Source organism: Harpegnathos saltator, unplaced genomic scaffold (assembly GCF_003227715.2).
Source record: "Harpegnathos saltator strain DR-91 unplaced genomic scaffold, Hsal_v8.6 scaffold780, whole genome shotgun sequence".
In the NCBI taxonomy this organism is placed as follows: Eukaryota; Metazoa; Arthropoda; class Insecta; order Hymenoptera; family Formicidae; genus Harpegnathos; species Harpegnathos saltator.
In genome coordinates, this window is record NW_020230627.1 from 123,760 (window position 1) to 140,359 (window position 16,600).

At 36.5% G+C, this 16,600-nt stretch overlaps 1 pseudogene; it reads left to right on the forward strand.

Annotated features, from left to right (window-relative positions):
• The first annotated feature begins 3,207 nt into the window (after positions 1–3,207).
• On the forward strand, positions 3,208–14,710 carry LOC112590324 (fatty acid synthase-like; annotated as a pseudogene).
• Positions 14,711–16,600: the final 1,890 nt, after the last annotated feature.

Genomic DNA, 16,600 nt, shown 5'->3' on the forward strand with positions numbered 1-16,600 from the left:
TCAGTGACTTTTTGAATTTTCCGCGCAATAACTTTAAATGCAGCACTGCTCCCGTCAACTGCCATCTATTATCTATATCTATATCTATATTAATAGACTACTGTACAAGTTTGGGCAAGCTGCGCCATTTAGTTAGTGTTTGACAGCCATTGAAAGCAGACAACCTCGTTAATTTTAACGAAAATGGAAAAAAGTGAATTTCGTGTGCTGATTAAGCATTATTTTTTGCGTAAAAAAACCATCACCGAAACCAAGGCAAAGCTTGATAAATACTATGGGGACTCTGCACCATCAATTTCAATGGTTAAGAAGTGGTTTACTGAGTTCCGTTGTGGTCGTACCAGCACAAGTGACGCCGAACGTTCAGGTCGCCCAAAAGAGGTCGTCACGCCAGAAATCGTCGATAAAATCCATGGAATGATATTGGACGATCGGAGAATGAAAGTGCGTGAAGTGGCTGAGGCTGTAGGCATCTCAACTGAGCGGGTACTTCACATTTTACATGAATATTTGGACATGAAAAAGCTATCCGCGCGATGGGTGCCGCGATTGCTCACACTCGACCATAAGCGCAACCGTGTGACCATTTCAAAGGAGTGTTTGGCGATGTTCAGCCGCAATCCGAACGAGTTTTTGCGCCGTTTCGTTACCGTAGACGAAACACGGATCCATCACACCACACCAGAGACCAAGGAACAATCAAGACAGTGGGTTTTTTCGGGTGAACGTGCACCAAAGAAGGCCAAGGTGGGTCTGTCGGCCAACAAGATCGTGGCCAGTTTTTTGGGATGCACGCGGTATCATTCACGTCGATTACCTTGAAAAGGGTAAAATGATCACCGGCGAATATTATTCAGAGCTTTCGGACAGATTCGATATTGATTTGAAGCAAAAACGACCGCATTTGGCGAAGAGAAAAGTGCTGTTCCATCAGGACAATGCACGGGTGCACACGTGTGTAGTCACCATGGCAAAAATCCATAAATTGGGCTACGAACTGCTACCCCATGCAGCATATTCACCAGATTTAGCCCCCTGCGACTATTTCCTGTTTCCAAACCTGAAGAAATGGCTGGGCGGTAAGAGATTTGGGTCGAATGAAGAGGTCATCACTGAAACAAATGCCTATTTTGAGGGCCTTGAGAAAACCTATTATTTGGAAGGAATAAAAAAATTGGAAAAACGGTGGACTAAATGTATCGAGCTAAAAGGAGACTACGTTAAGAAATAAAACGCTTATTTGCCGAAAAAAATATCTTTTATTAAAAAAGTCACTGACTTATCAAACTACCCTCGTAGCTAACCAGCGAAAACTCTTGTTAAACTAAATTTGAGATATTGATTGATGAGTTTGTGCTCGTTGCCGTCTGTAACGATCAACGCACAATCAATTGAGAAAATTTGGAGTTTTATTGCTACTGATTTTATATTACATTCATCTTAACCGTATAAGATACGATAAAATAATATTGTATAAAAGCAGATTAGATAGATATCATAAGAGATTATAAAGAAGAAACTATCTACAAAAAATATTATATATCCACATATATAATTTTATATAATTATTTCCATACTATAGTATTATATAATACTGTATATTAATATACTGTATATATACATGTAGGTTACTGGTTATGGAGGTCTAGGATGTAGAAGGTCCATGCAAGCAAATTGGATTTCTCACTGGTTAGGTGTCAAAGGGCCATCTTACACGGTCGATACGGCTTGCAGCTCGAGTATATACGCTATGGAGCAAGCATATAGAAATATAAAATTTAGACAATGTGATAACCTGATCGTTGCTGCCACAAATCTCTGCTTAAATCCTGTAATATATTTGCAGTTCATGCGACTAGGTACCTTATAATTACTCTTTAAGCCGCACTTCGAACGTCACAGATAAAATAATCAATCCCAAAATTTAATAAAGAAATATTTTTATAAACATATTTTTTTATATTTTTTTACAAAAGTAACCGTTATCATTTAGCACTTTGTAATTACAGGTATTTTATCGTCCGATGGGTTTTGCAAATCTTTCGATATTAATGCGAATGGTTACATGCGCAGTGAAGCGATCGGGGTAGTGTTCTTACAAAAAGCGAAGAATGCTAAAAGAATTTACACAACTGTAATTCATTGCAAGACGAATTGCGACGGATTCAAAGAAGAAGGCATTACCTTCCCATCGACAAAAATGCAAAGCTTTTTATTACAACAGATTTACGACGAATGCAATATATCATCGTCCGTTGTTGCCTACGTCGATGCTCATGGTACCGACACGAAAGTTGGCGACCCAATAGAAATTAATTCAATCGAAAAAGTTTTTTGCAAGGATAGACAAGGCCCTTTACTAATTAGTAGCAGCAAGTCAAACACTGGTCATGCTGAGCCTGCCAGCGGCCTGCTTCAAATTATTAAGGTAGTGTGATAGATATTAATAATTAAATAAATTTATCAAAGACACAGATATTATCAATATAAAAAATAGCTGTTCCATACGCTATAATAATAAAACATCAACTTATGCCATACAACTGGGGTGTTCTGTAATCTGCGCTCATTATTTAAATAGTGTTATTCTTGAAAATATTTGAAATATTTTTTGTGGAAATGCCGAAAGAGATCATTATTCATAAGAATATTTAATCTTCAACATAACGCATCTTTGAAGTTAGAAGTTTTCTCAAAATGGATATTTCCCTCTCTCTCTCTCTCTCTGACAAGGTGCTGATAACAATGGAAACTGGCATAATTCCACCAAACATAAATATCACAAAAGAACGAGATGATATTGAATGAGATATTGACGAGATGAGACTTTAAGTGAAGGACTATACGAGTCGTGACTACTCCATCATATGGGAACCTACTTTTGTGGCTATAAATTCTTTTGATTTTGGCAGATCCAATGCTCATATTTTATTAGTACCTAATATGAAGTAAAAAGTCAACGGTGGGGCACCAAAGGACGATTTGCCAAGACTCGTCATCCTGTCCGGTCCGAGCGACACTTCTTTCGAACCAAGCAGCAACTAACGTTAATGGTGCAAAAAAGTAAATCAATAGTGTTTGCTCAACAGGTATCTTTTTTCAAATTTTCGATATAATATATTTTATATATTTGTTTACGCAGGTACTGGGAAGTTTGAAATAACAGAAAATAGTAACGCAATTGTCACTGTCACGGTGCGTGTTCCACTAGGTCTTGACAAGGAAAATGTGCCCATCGATTATCTAGAAGAAGACGATAACGAGAAAGAAATAATGAAAACGAGAGATATATATAAGGAGCTTAAATTACGCGGATATCAATATACGGATCTATTTCGTTCTTTAAGAAGTGCATCCATTACAGCCAGCCGAGGACACATAGAATGGATGAACAAATGGGTAGTGTTCATGAATAACATGCTCCAAATAAGGATCCTTGGGACAGACACGAGAAGTCTTCGTTTTCCTACTGGGATAGAAAAATTGGTGATCAATCCGAGGCTTCATGCGCAACATCTAAAAGATGCTACGACTGAAAATATAGGTAGGTTGACTATGAGACATAGGCTACGTTTACACCCAGCATTTAGGCCGTGGCCTATACCTCAAATTCGACCTAAATTATTTAGGCCATCTGCTGTAAACAGTTGGTAGGTGACCTGACCTAGCTTTAGGCCAGGCTTCATATTTTTGTTCCCTGACTTAAAATAGGGCGTCTACTTTTTCGGTGTAAACCGACGCGACGCGACCTAAAAGCTTCTTTATTTGTCCGGTAAGAATCGCTGCTATCGCTGAGTTAAAATGACTAATAGGATGACATTTCTTATACATTTTGTAATAAAAGGAAGTTTTTGTTTTTTTAGTGCAATAAAGAAAGAAATAGTTTAGTAGCTTAGTGTTAACAGACTGTGTTATAAAACTTGTGCAATAAAAATAATATAAATGGATGCAGACAACATCGTGTAGCGGTGGTTCTCAACATGATTTAAATTTGTAAGTAAATACCGTTGTTAATCAAAATGATATAAATAGTATTTACTAAGATAAAAGTCATGTTAACCTCATTTTCAAAAATATGTCATTCAATAGGTCTAACAAGAAACATAAAGGTTCAAATTGGACCGACAATGAAACTAGAATTTTTCTCGATCTTTGTATTGAAAAAAGAATTATACAAATGATGGATGGGAAGCGCCATAAACATATAGACATCTACAATTCATTGGAACCTAAGATGAGAGAAATAGGTTTTATAAAAACTGGAGCCCAGATGAAAACAAAATTAAAACATTTAAAAGAAATATATTTTAAATGTAAAAGGAATAATCCAAGCTATAGCAAATATCGGTTTAGAATCAAGCGGCAGTAATGCTCAAGGTATTAATAATTTTATTTTATGTTAATTTATTTGCTTATATATATATATATATAATATATATATATATATAATATATACATTATATAATTTTAGAACTAACGCAAGAAGAAAAGCTTGATGAAAGGAGGGTTATATAGAATTTGATATGCAAAATGTAGAGAATGATATGAATATACCAAATAATACTGATAATATATTGAATATTATTGATGTACCAAATAATACACTACGTTCAAAAAAAGCAAAAACAGGAGGTCAGTATTATAACATATTTCAAATATATACTTGTGCAAAAGAATAATCATAAATGAATATGCAATTAGAAGTTATCATTAAAAATGATAAATAACTTAATACTTTAACATATGAAAACTTGTAAAAATATATTACATCTACTTATGTTATAACTTATATTTATAGATATGTTGTATATATTATATATGTTGTATATATTGTAATTGTTTTAATTTCCATGTAAATCCACAAAAAATTGTTTAATTGTATATTTTTAGGTCGCAACACCTATATGAAGCTGGCGGAAAACTTTGCAGAAGTTTTTGTGAAGAAACAAGCCGAAGAAATGCAAAAAGTAATGAAAGAAGAAATGTGTATGCTTGACAATAAAAATGCAAATGGCAAATCAACAACAATGGGAAAAGGGACATCAACATTAGATTTTGCTTTTGGAGAATTTTATGAAAGGGTTAGGAGCAATACAAACAACCAACTTGCAGTATCCTCAGTTTGCACCAACTTCAAGTCCAATGTATATGTTCCAGTCAAGTTCCTTTACTCAAAATTTAAACCCGTACCAATTGTCACCATCTCTTTCATTTTCTCGTTCACCAACACCATCTTCATCTTATCGTATAGGTTCTTCACCAACGCCATCAAATTCATATTCACATAATTCAGATGATGGTAAGACAAATAAACACTTATAAATGTTACCAAAGAAATGTATTAGGTTGTTCGGAAAGTTCGTTTCAAATTTCGCGCGCTCCACATTTCTATGTAATCAGTAAGAACGAGGGCGCTCTAAACGATTTTATGTTTGTCAACAAACATTCCCGGACCTATGAGCCCGCTAAGGAAACTTCGCAGATCTTCCTAAGTGCAACTATTTCGTCAGAAATCAGTTTGAAAAATGGGGAACCAAAAAGTCTATTTTCGTCATGTGATGCTATATTGCTTTAAACGTGGCTTCATGGCTTCGCAGACCCTGAATGAGATGTTCTCAGTATATGGAGATGCCTGCGTCACTCACCAGACAGTTCGAAAATGGTATCGCAGATTCGAAGCTGGCGATTTCAATATGGAAGATCAAGTTCGCTCAGGCCGGCCTCAGGAGGTTAATGAAACGCTTCTTATGGATCTCGTGTACGAAAATCCTCGAGTGACAGTTAGAGAACTCGCCGACACTCTGCACAAGTCTGTTTCCACCGTACATGACCATCTGAAGAAGCTAGGATTCTCAAGTCGACTGGATGTGTGGGTGCCACACGAAATGAATGAACGGCAGTTGCTGGAACGTGTGAACATCTGCGATATGCTGCTTCAACGGCACCAAAAAGAACCGTTCTTGAAGAGGATCATAACAGGCGATGAAAGTTGGATCCTATACAATTATGTTAGCCGCAAGAGATCGTGGGGAACCAGCGACGCGTCTACGCAAACAGTGGCCAAGCCGGTGCTTCACGCGAAAAAGGTTCTTCTGAGTATCTGGTGGAATTTTAAGGGCGTGGTATATTATGAGCTTCTTCAACCAAACGAAACCATCAACGCGGCGAAGTACAGCCTTCAACTGGACAAACTGAAGACTGCCATCGCACGGAAGCGCCTTGAATTGGCTAACAGGCGTGGAATTGTTTTCCATTATGATAACGCCAGACCTCACGTCGCAATGTCTATCCGTAGGAAGCTGTTAGACTTCGAATGGGACGTTCTTCCTCATCCTCCATATTCTCCCGACCTTGCCCCATCTGACTACTATCTATTTCTTTCTTTAAAAAATTTTCTTCGGGACAAGAAATTCGAGTCTTTGAAAGTCCTCAAAAGTCATCTTGATAAATTTTTCGCCAATAAGAAACCTTTATTTTGGAGCAAAGGCATCATGCAGCTTCCTAAAAGATGGGCCAAGGTCGTTGAACAAAACGGTATATATTTGCTTCAATAAAGTTCCTCTTTGTGTAAAATATTGCGCTCTTAATTTATTTCAAAACTTTGAAACGAACTTTCCGAACAACCTAATATTTGTTCAATTTTTTTAAATTTTATATAAATTTTATAAGTAATGAAATATATTAATATGAATACTGAACAGAGTATTATATTTTAAATATTGTACCTTATCTTAAAAAACTTGTGCGCAACGGATAATTATTACATAAATAATCTGTTAAATGTTGTCGGATAGTTGATCCAGAAATGTCATCACGTTGTCGATTAATGATATTTATAGGTTGTGGATAAATAAATTCTGCTTCAACTATATCATTCAGCCATTGTTGAAGAAACTGTTCCTTCTTAGATTCCAGAAAATTTTGTAAAATACAACAGGAACTTGTAATATTTGGCACGAATACGTGGTTTATATCAATTCTTTTTAAGAGAATTCTCCAACGTGATTTCAAACGGCCAAATGCCATTTCCACAGCAACTCTTGCAGAATTCAAGTGTACATTAAAAGATTCTTGTTCAGCTGTTACGGTACCAGGATAGCCTTTTAATAACCATGATAGTAAAGGATAAGCTGGGTCTCCAACAATTAAATAAGGTATTTCCAAACCATTGATATTTTTTGAAATCTGCAATAAAAATAATAACATAATACTATATTATGACAAAATATAAATATTATATTTGTTGTATAAAAATTAATTAAGTTATTAATCTTACTTGTGGAATAATATTTTCAACATGTCTATATAAATTTGAATCTTTAAATACAGCAGCATCATGTGTACTTCCAGGGTGGCGAATACAAATATTTCTAAACCTATAAGCAATATTAATGATTATACGTTATTAATGATTATCGCTCAATAATAATTTTATAATCAAACAATTAAGAATGGCTATATAAGAGCATATAGAAGCCATCGCTAATTATTGCCGAATAATAATTTTACTTATTATTAAATATAAATATGTACCTGCATTTATCGTCAACAACTGCCTGCAAAATATATGAAGGCCAACCCTTACTGTTAACAAAATCTCTGTAGCCTTCTGAAGGAGCCAATATAGGTATATGTGTACCATCGATGCATCCAATAATTTGTGGAATACATGATATTTTTTCAAAATTTATTGCTATTTCTGAAGCTTCGTATAGATCTGGCATATGGAGATAATTTCTCATCATTAAATCATTTATAGCATTTACAACTCTGAAGAGACATTTTTTTACTGTAGATTTATGAATTCCAAATACGTTGCCCACAACACGATATTCTGCACAACTTGCCATTTTATAGAGGGCTACAGCAACTTGTTTTTCAACCGATAAAGGTTCTCTAGATATTAATAGAAGAGGCTTAGGCTCCAAAGCAGGTTGTAACAAGTAGCACAAGTCATTGAAAATTTCCTTACACATTCGGAAACTCTCTATCCAATCCGAATCTGTGTATGTACATAGTACTATGTCATTCCAAAAATGATTGCTTCTCGTCTTCATCCATATTCTTTTTTCTATATTTATTGTATTAAAATACATTTCGAAAATGTTAACCATGGGAAACATTTTCATATATTCCATTAACATTACTTTTTGCATCCTGTGCAACTGATGAATTATGTCCCACATTTTTTTTCTTCGACGCCTAATGTTTAAAGACATAATATTTTTATTCTTTTCCATAATAATATGTAAAAACATATTAATATATTGCACAGGTATCATTTTATTTGATATTTAAACATACACTGTTACACAACTTACAACACACTATTATCTCTGCTATTGCTTGCGTTTTGTTTTACACATAATGCGCGCGTTTTTTAAAATATACGTGACATAAATTATAGAAAAATGCGTTCATATACGTGAAACGAAACGTGGCCTATATAACCTTATCATAAAGATTCGTATAAATACATTCCATTATAATAATTTGTACAAAGCACAATAGATGGCCCTAATAATTCGGACCAACGTGGACTAAATATGACCTCATAAATTCTTAGGTCTCTTTCGATGTAAACGGCTAGTTACTAGACCTACTTCGGGTCACGGTATAGATCAGACCTCTATTAGGTCGCTGGGTGTAAACATAGCCATTAATGTAGATAGATTTCTAAATAAATATAAATAAATATAGATAGAATGAAAGAAATATAGATTTCTTTCGATGTTCCCTTGTCTGGAATCTCCGTAATATCCTCTTTCAACTATTCCTTCATAATTAATATTCTAATTAGAATGTCACTTATAAGATACATATATATATTATATAATTGAATTAAACAAATGATATAAGCTAAGAAAAAACGTTCAAATATTCCCCGAACTCGCTGTGCGTATACAAAAATTTAAACACAGTAATATCTGGTGGTGTGGAGATTCGTGGCATTACCGCCACTACTATACCTCGACGGAAGGTAACGGGGAGTCCTGTCCTTGAAAAATACAAATTTGTAGCTCATCGAGACGGAGCAAAAGTTTCTCTTGAGGTTGGAATAACTCTGTCGACACATCTTGTTCTGGAGTACCATCAAACAACCAAAGTGGGCATTATCGAACTACTCGGAGATGATGATGAGATTTCAATAGAAAAATTAGCCTCTCCGCTATTTGCTCAAGTTTTGGGGAACTTGCCGCTTGTTCAGCCTAATATTACTTTGATAAATAGAACTAATCGTTTCGATGACACTAAATTTCCTTCAGAAATCCTAATTACAAAATCGAAGAAGCTATCGACAAAAAACAATATAATGTTAGTCATAGGCTGTAATTTGTTAACGAACAGCAAAAAGGAAAGCCTAAAAGACATCTTACCAATATTAAGAGATAAAGGCTTTTGGTTGACACGTGGGCAATTCCTTACAAAAGCGGATTTTGCTTACGCGGACGCGAAAAACCTAGCGATAATACTCGAGAAACAGACAGGCAATGAGTCTATAATGCTCTTGAAGAAGAGAGGTCAGCCGACGAATAAAACGCAAGTTATATACGTGAACAATTACGAATTCTCTTGGCTGAAACAAATCAAATCAATTCTAAGCGCGGGGGACGAATTGACTAATAGTATGAGAATAATTATTATTGGAGAGAAGGATACAGAATGTGGCTTACTGGGTCTCGTTAATTGCCTGAGGAAAGAACCGGGCGGTGAATTAATTAGAGGAGTGTTCATTCAGGACAAAAACGCACCGAAATTCTCATTGCATGATCCATTCTACGCGGAACAACTTCGAATGGATCTCGTTATAAATGTTTTACGCCCCGAAAAAGTATGAGGATCGTACAGATATCTTCCGTTGGAGTCCCTAAAACACAAGCATGTACATCATGCCTTGATGAATCAATTGGTACATATCGCTGACGGACAAAACAAAATATATCTTATATTACCATTTCCATATAGTTAAAAAATTATTACACTAGATATGTTACTTATCATAGATAATTAAACAAAGTATCATTTTTATTGTATTAAACATTGTATCACTTTTAGGTGCATGGAGATTTAACTTCATTACATTGGATTGAAGGCGATATCACTCCGGATTACCAGCATGAAAATCTCGTTAATATAATTTACGCTTCTCTTAACTTCAGGGATGTAATGGTAGCAAGCGGTAAAATTAACTTGGATGATTATATGTCTATGGTAGCAAGCGGTAAAATTAACTTGGATGATTATATGTCTCGCGGACGACTGGAAGACTGCGTATTAGGTTTTGAATACGTCGGTATCGACGATATTGGACGCAAAATAAGTGTGACTGATAAATCGTGTAACATTGACAAGAGGATGTCATAAAGCAATAACGATATAATTCTTTATTCAGGTGCATATCAAATATGCAGGTGTTCGATCAATATCTATCCTGGGAAATTCCGGACGGATGGACTCTCGAGGACGCCGCGACGGTTCCCTGCGCTTATACCACATGTTACTATGCATTGTACCTTCGTAGAAAATTAAAGAAAAACGACAAAATACTGATCCACTCAGGTACCGGCGCTGTAGGACAAGCTGCTATTAATATTGCACTTCATGATGGTTGCGAAGTTTTTACCACTGTTGGTACCTTGAAAAAGCGAAAGTTCATACGAGATACTTTCCCGTCTATGCCGGAGGATCATATTGGGAATTTGCGCGACATCAGCTTCGAACAGATGATATACCAACAGACCAATGGTCGTGGTGTGGATGTTGTATTAAATTCATTAGCCGAAGATAAACTTCAAGCGTCTGTACGTTGCCTCGCCAGAAATGGGCGATTTTTGGAAATCGGAAAATTCGATATGATGTCTAACAATACATTGAACATGTCGGTGTTTTCGAAAGGGATTACATTTTACGGTGTAGTGTTAAACGCTGTTATTAACAGCAGCAACGAACAGAAAGATAATTTAAAAGCGATAGTAGCAGCAGGTCTTAAAAAGGGAGCCATAAAGCCAATTACTAGAAAAGTTTTTCAAAAGGACGAGATAGAAGCGGCTTTTAGGTACATGGCAGCTGGAAAACACATTGGAAAGGCAAGATGATTGATAAATGTTCCTAATGGCATTAGTTATAATAAACGAGCATGTACAGAGTTACAAAAGGTATAGTGTTAATACAATATGAAAAGTTTTATATATTTTCAGATAATTATTAGGTGCGCAACTAAGTTCCCGCTGTTTTTCAAGAGATGGCTCCAGTAGTAAGTGCTGGTCGATTGTGACATAACCAAAACGTCATGAACCAAGCTTAGACATATGGTAAACAAACCGCTTTGACACATTAGTGATTTTGTTTTTGCGTCATATACTTTTGGTTGTGTGAAAATGTCTTATTTTGTGCCAAATAATCGTCATTTGCGGGAAGTGTTGCTTTTCTTCTTTCATTCGAAGAAAACGGCGGCTAAAGCGCATCGAGAACTCCAAAAAGTTTACGGAGATGCTGCTCTAAGTAAAACAACGTGCCGTGATTGGTTCCGTCGCTTCAAAGACGGTGATTTCGATGTTGACGACCGTTCGCGTGAAGGAAGGCCAAAAACCTTCGAAGACGCTGAATTGGAGGCATTGCTCGATGAGGATCCGTGCCAAACGTAAAAAGAGCTTGCTTCAGCATTAGGAGTTACCCGCCAAGCCATTTCCAAGCGATTGCATGCGTTGGGAATGATTCAAAAACAAGGAACTTGGGTTCCTTATGATTTGAAGCCAAGAGACGTTGAGCGTCGTTTTTTCGCCTGCGAACAACTGCTCCAGCGGCAAAAAAGGAAGGGTTTTCTTCATCGCATCGTTACGGGTGATGAAAAATGGATTCATTACAGCAACCCAAAGAGAACAAAATCATGGGGACTGCCCGGTCATGCTTCTACATCGTCGGCTCGGCCGAATATTCACGCTGCGAAGGTTTTGCTGTGTATTTGGTGGGACCAGGGCGGTGTTATTTATTATGAGCTGTTGAAACCGAACGAAACCATCACTGAGGAACGGTATCGAACTCAATTGATGCGATTGAGCCGAGCACTGCGCGAAAAGCCACAATACGAGCAGAGGCACGAAAAAGTGATTCTACAGCATGACAACGCTCGGCTTCACGTTGCCAAACCCGTTAAAACCTACTTAGAAACGCTCAAATGGGAAGTCCTACCCCACCCGCCATATTCCCCAGATATTGCGCCGTCCGATTATTACTTGTTCCGTTCGATGGCATATGGTCTGGCTAATCAGCAGTTCCGCTCATATGAAGACATCTCAAAATGGCTTGATTCGTGGATAGCCTCAAAAGAAGAACACTTGTGCCGTGACGGTATTCGAGCTCTGCCAGAAAGATGGGAAAAAGTTGTCGCTAGCGATGGGCAATATTTTGAATGATTCATTTGTAACCATTTTTTCACAATAAAGTTGCATTTTCATAAAAAAAAACAGCGAGAACTTAGTTGTGCACCTAATATAAAGATACAAGAGGAGGAAAAATTCATGGACACGCCTTTGCTTGCCCTACCGCGTTATTATTGTCTACCGAATAGGTCATACATTATCTTGGGAGGATTGGGTGGTTTCGGCTTGGAATTAGCCGACTGGTTACTCATTCGTGGTGCCAGGAACCTCGTGCTTATCTCACGAATTGGACTAAAGAACGGTTATCAGCGTATGAAGGTTGGGCTGTGGAAATCTTACGGAATGAAAGTATTAATTGTATCGAACGTCGATGCATCAGACATCAAAGATTGCGAGTACATATTGAGAACAGCGGAGGAATTGGCGCCAACAGACGCCATATTCAATCTTGCTGTTGTACTAAACGACAAGATTTGTCAGAATCACACGATAGAGACATTCCAGGAACCATTCAAAGCGAAAGCGTGGACCACGAAGAACTTGGACCAGTTGTCCAGATGCATATGTCCTGAGCTACGTCACTTCGTCGTCTTCTCCTCTGTGTCGTGCGGTAGAGGCAATGCCGGGCAATTATGGGGATAGCACTAGAGATGTCGCTTCCGAACGACATCTCTCAACGTTATCTGGGGAGGGGAGAGTGTCGTGAGCGTGGAGCGTCAGATAGCTCAGTGGTCTAGAGCAGTCGCCCGGCAAGCGAAAGACCCGGGTTCGATTCCCGATCTAGCGACTACCGCGCTCTCGATATTTTTCTCTCCTCGGAACGAAAAATGAGATGCAGGTCCCGAGCGCACGGCGTCCCGTCGCCACCTAGTACGCCCTCCTTCTTTCATGGTAGAATGGCAAATTCTATCATGGAAAGAATCTGTGAGAGAAGAACACAGGAGGGCTTATATGGATTTGGCGATTCAATGGGGCGCCATCGGCGATGTCGGTATTGTAGCCGACATGCAAGAGGACGACAAAGAAATGGTCATTGGCGGTACATTGCAGCAAAAAATAAGTTCCTGCATCGAGAAGCTGGAAGAATTTCTCTTACAAAAGCAACCAGTGGCGGCGAGCATAGTTGTGGCAGAGAAGCGTTCGGGTGCTGTTTTAGCTCCATCAGTGTTATTGACACTGTAGCCAACATTATGAGTAAGTGAAAAGTATTAATTAAAATGAGATGGAAAAGGTTAACTGTTAACTATTATTTGAGGAGGAGAAATGCATATAATGTACAAATGTTTGTGAGTTGATTTTTGCATCTGCTTGTGCTCCTCGCAGTTCGGACGTTGCTACATTATATTTATTAATTACGAATTACTATTAACACAGGTGTGAAGGATTTGACTACTGTGTCTGCTCAGGCACACCTGTTTGAACTTGGAATGGACTCGATGATGGTCGTAGAAATCAAACAAACCTTAGAACGGGAGCATGGGATATTTTTCACTGCCCAGAATATTCGAAATCTCACTTTTGCCAAACTTGCTGAAATGTTTGACCAAGAAGCGAAGAATGAGAATTTACGCTCTGGTGATGTTGCGGATGGAAATAAATCGACTGGTCTAAAATTATTTATCCATACGATGGGTGAAGACAATTTAATAAACGACATCTGTATGAATCTTCAAACGAAAGGCGATACGAAGGACGAAATATTCCTATTGCCAGGAATCGAAGGTTGTGGAAATATTTTCTGTTCTTTGGCGCCGAAAATTGAAGCACCAGCAACATGCTTACAATATGGAACTTACAATATCGGCAAAAATTGTAACCGATATCGTTGATAGTATCTTTAAAGTATGAATCTTTCACTTCAATATAGTTATATAGCATAAAGTACAAGTAAAATTATGTTGTAACACAATATAACCTGATACAATATTAATTCCTTTTTTTAACTACTATTATATTTCATCGTCTTCTCTGCGCTTTCAGCATATGATACAAAGAATCAAATCTAAGCAAGATTTCCTTATAATCGCCTATTCGTATGGAACATTAATTGCGATCGAGTTAGCAAGAAGGTTGGAACAAATGCACTTCCAAGGCCGATTGGTGTTCATCGACGGCGCACCTGAACAGTTAAGAGCATTGTTAGATCAAACTATATCTGGCGCTACAACTGAGGAACTTGAGAATAATATCCTTCTAAGTATAATGGATGTTTTAGAGCCAACGATTAGCGGAAAGGTATTTATTATTATAAATATTATTTGTAAACGTAAGTTTCTCCGGAAAAAGTCAAATAATCTATTTATCTTGCAGCTTTTCTTGGAACTGAATAAACTTACCAACTGGGACGATAAGCTAAATATGTTTGTAAAATTTCTTCCTCCGTTATATATGAAATTCTCTGCCGAATCTATGAAATCTCTATGTTTAACAATTTACAAACACGTGCAAGCATTATATAAGTATAACATAACGGAATTACCGAAAATTACGTCACCCGTAATACTTCTTAAGTCAACCACAATGTCGCTGAATTTTCCTCATGAGGATTATGGCCTCCATAAGGTATATATCATATAAAATTTACTACAATCAAAATTGTTTAATTCACACGGAGGAATTTTATTCAACGAAATAATTTTCAGATTACCACTGGAAATGTACAAGTGCATTATATCGAAGGAAATCACTCTTCGATATTGTACAACGACAAAGTTGTAGCTACTATCAATGGGCAATATATTGATGCAATATATTGATATATTAATAATGGAAAACAATGATTTATAATATACAATATTATAATAATATATGTTAAATATAAGAATTAAAGGGTTAATATAAAAATTAAAGAATTAAAACGTAGATTACCTGTTGTAGAAGGGTGGAATTTGAAAAAGAATACAGCGTTTTAGCCGTACAAGATGAAAGGAAATATTTTATATTAACGTCAGAAATTCTGACACCCTCCTACAACAGGTAATCTACGTTTTAATCCTTTAATTCTTATATTAACCCTTTAATTCTTTATTAAACTATATTAATTCTCTAATTAACACTTGTTCGTAAAATGACAAAGGACTCTTTTAAAATGTAGATTACGTTTTCGAAGAGTCCTTTGTCATTTTACGAACAAGTGTTGTCCTTAATCGTCAGGCACATTGCACATAGAATTATAATATGTGCGTGTATGTATACTATATACTATATACTCTATATTCTAATTTAATATATTAATAAAGAAATACTTTCGACAGATACAGAGAGGAAAGATCATGGTATGCTATTTACTGATTCTTTTTTACTTTCGCGAATCTTTTAATTTTTATAATTAATTTGTAGATGAGATTAAATATTAAGAGGCCGATTTTAAGACTGTTTAATAATGCTTAAGAAACCTTGCTTTCTTGCCTTTTCAGAAAGTAAACTGTACGATAAAACATTATTATCATTATTTGGACAGTAAACCAATTTGACATATCGTAATTTAAGAAACGATATACGTAATTCAAGAGATAATATTAGGTGTACAAATGAATAATCTAAATTATTTTAAGCAGTTATGAAATCAATTTTAAATTGAATAGATTTTCCCGCTCTTTTGTGATTATGCAATGTAGACATATAGCTATTAAAAAGAACATATAGTTTGGCGAAAGGTCCAACATAACCATCAAAAGTATTCAGTTCAGTACAGTTGAAAATGGCAACAGATAAGGTGCATATCCGACACTGCATTCTTTATGAATTCCAACAAGGAAAAAATGCTGCAAGAGTGTGCGAATCGATTTGTTCCTTTCTCGGCAAAGGTGTTGTATCGTACGATATGTGCGCATTTTGGTTTAAGGGGATCATTCTGTACATGCCTACCGACAGTTGTCGGTGTCGTTAACAGCGTCGGTCGACAAATATGAATAAATGCGATTCTGTACCACTATTAACGACAAATGTTTAACGATACTTATCGTTAATGTACGACAAATGTCGTTAAATTTAACGTGACTTCCCTTACGTGACGGAAACGTTCTACCGACAAATTTCGAAGGAAAATATATGTTCTTTTTAACTACAGTTGTGTTCGGAAATTCGCTGTCGGTAGGCTTATAGTGCGTGAGCGCCTAAAACGAACGCAAGCTTAGAATGAAGAACAAAACCTAAAAAGGAATAAAGATTGTAGCTTGTAAAAGTGAGTATTTCTCAGATATTGTTTTATATATATATAC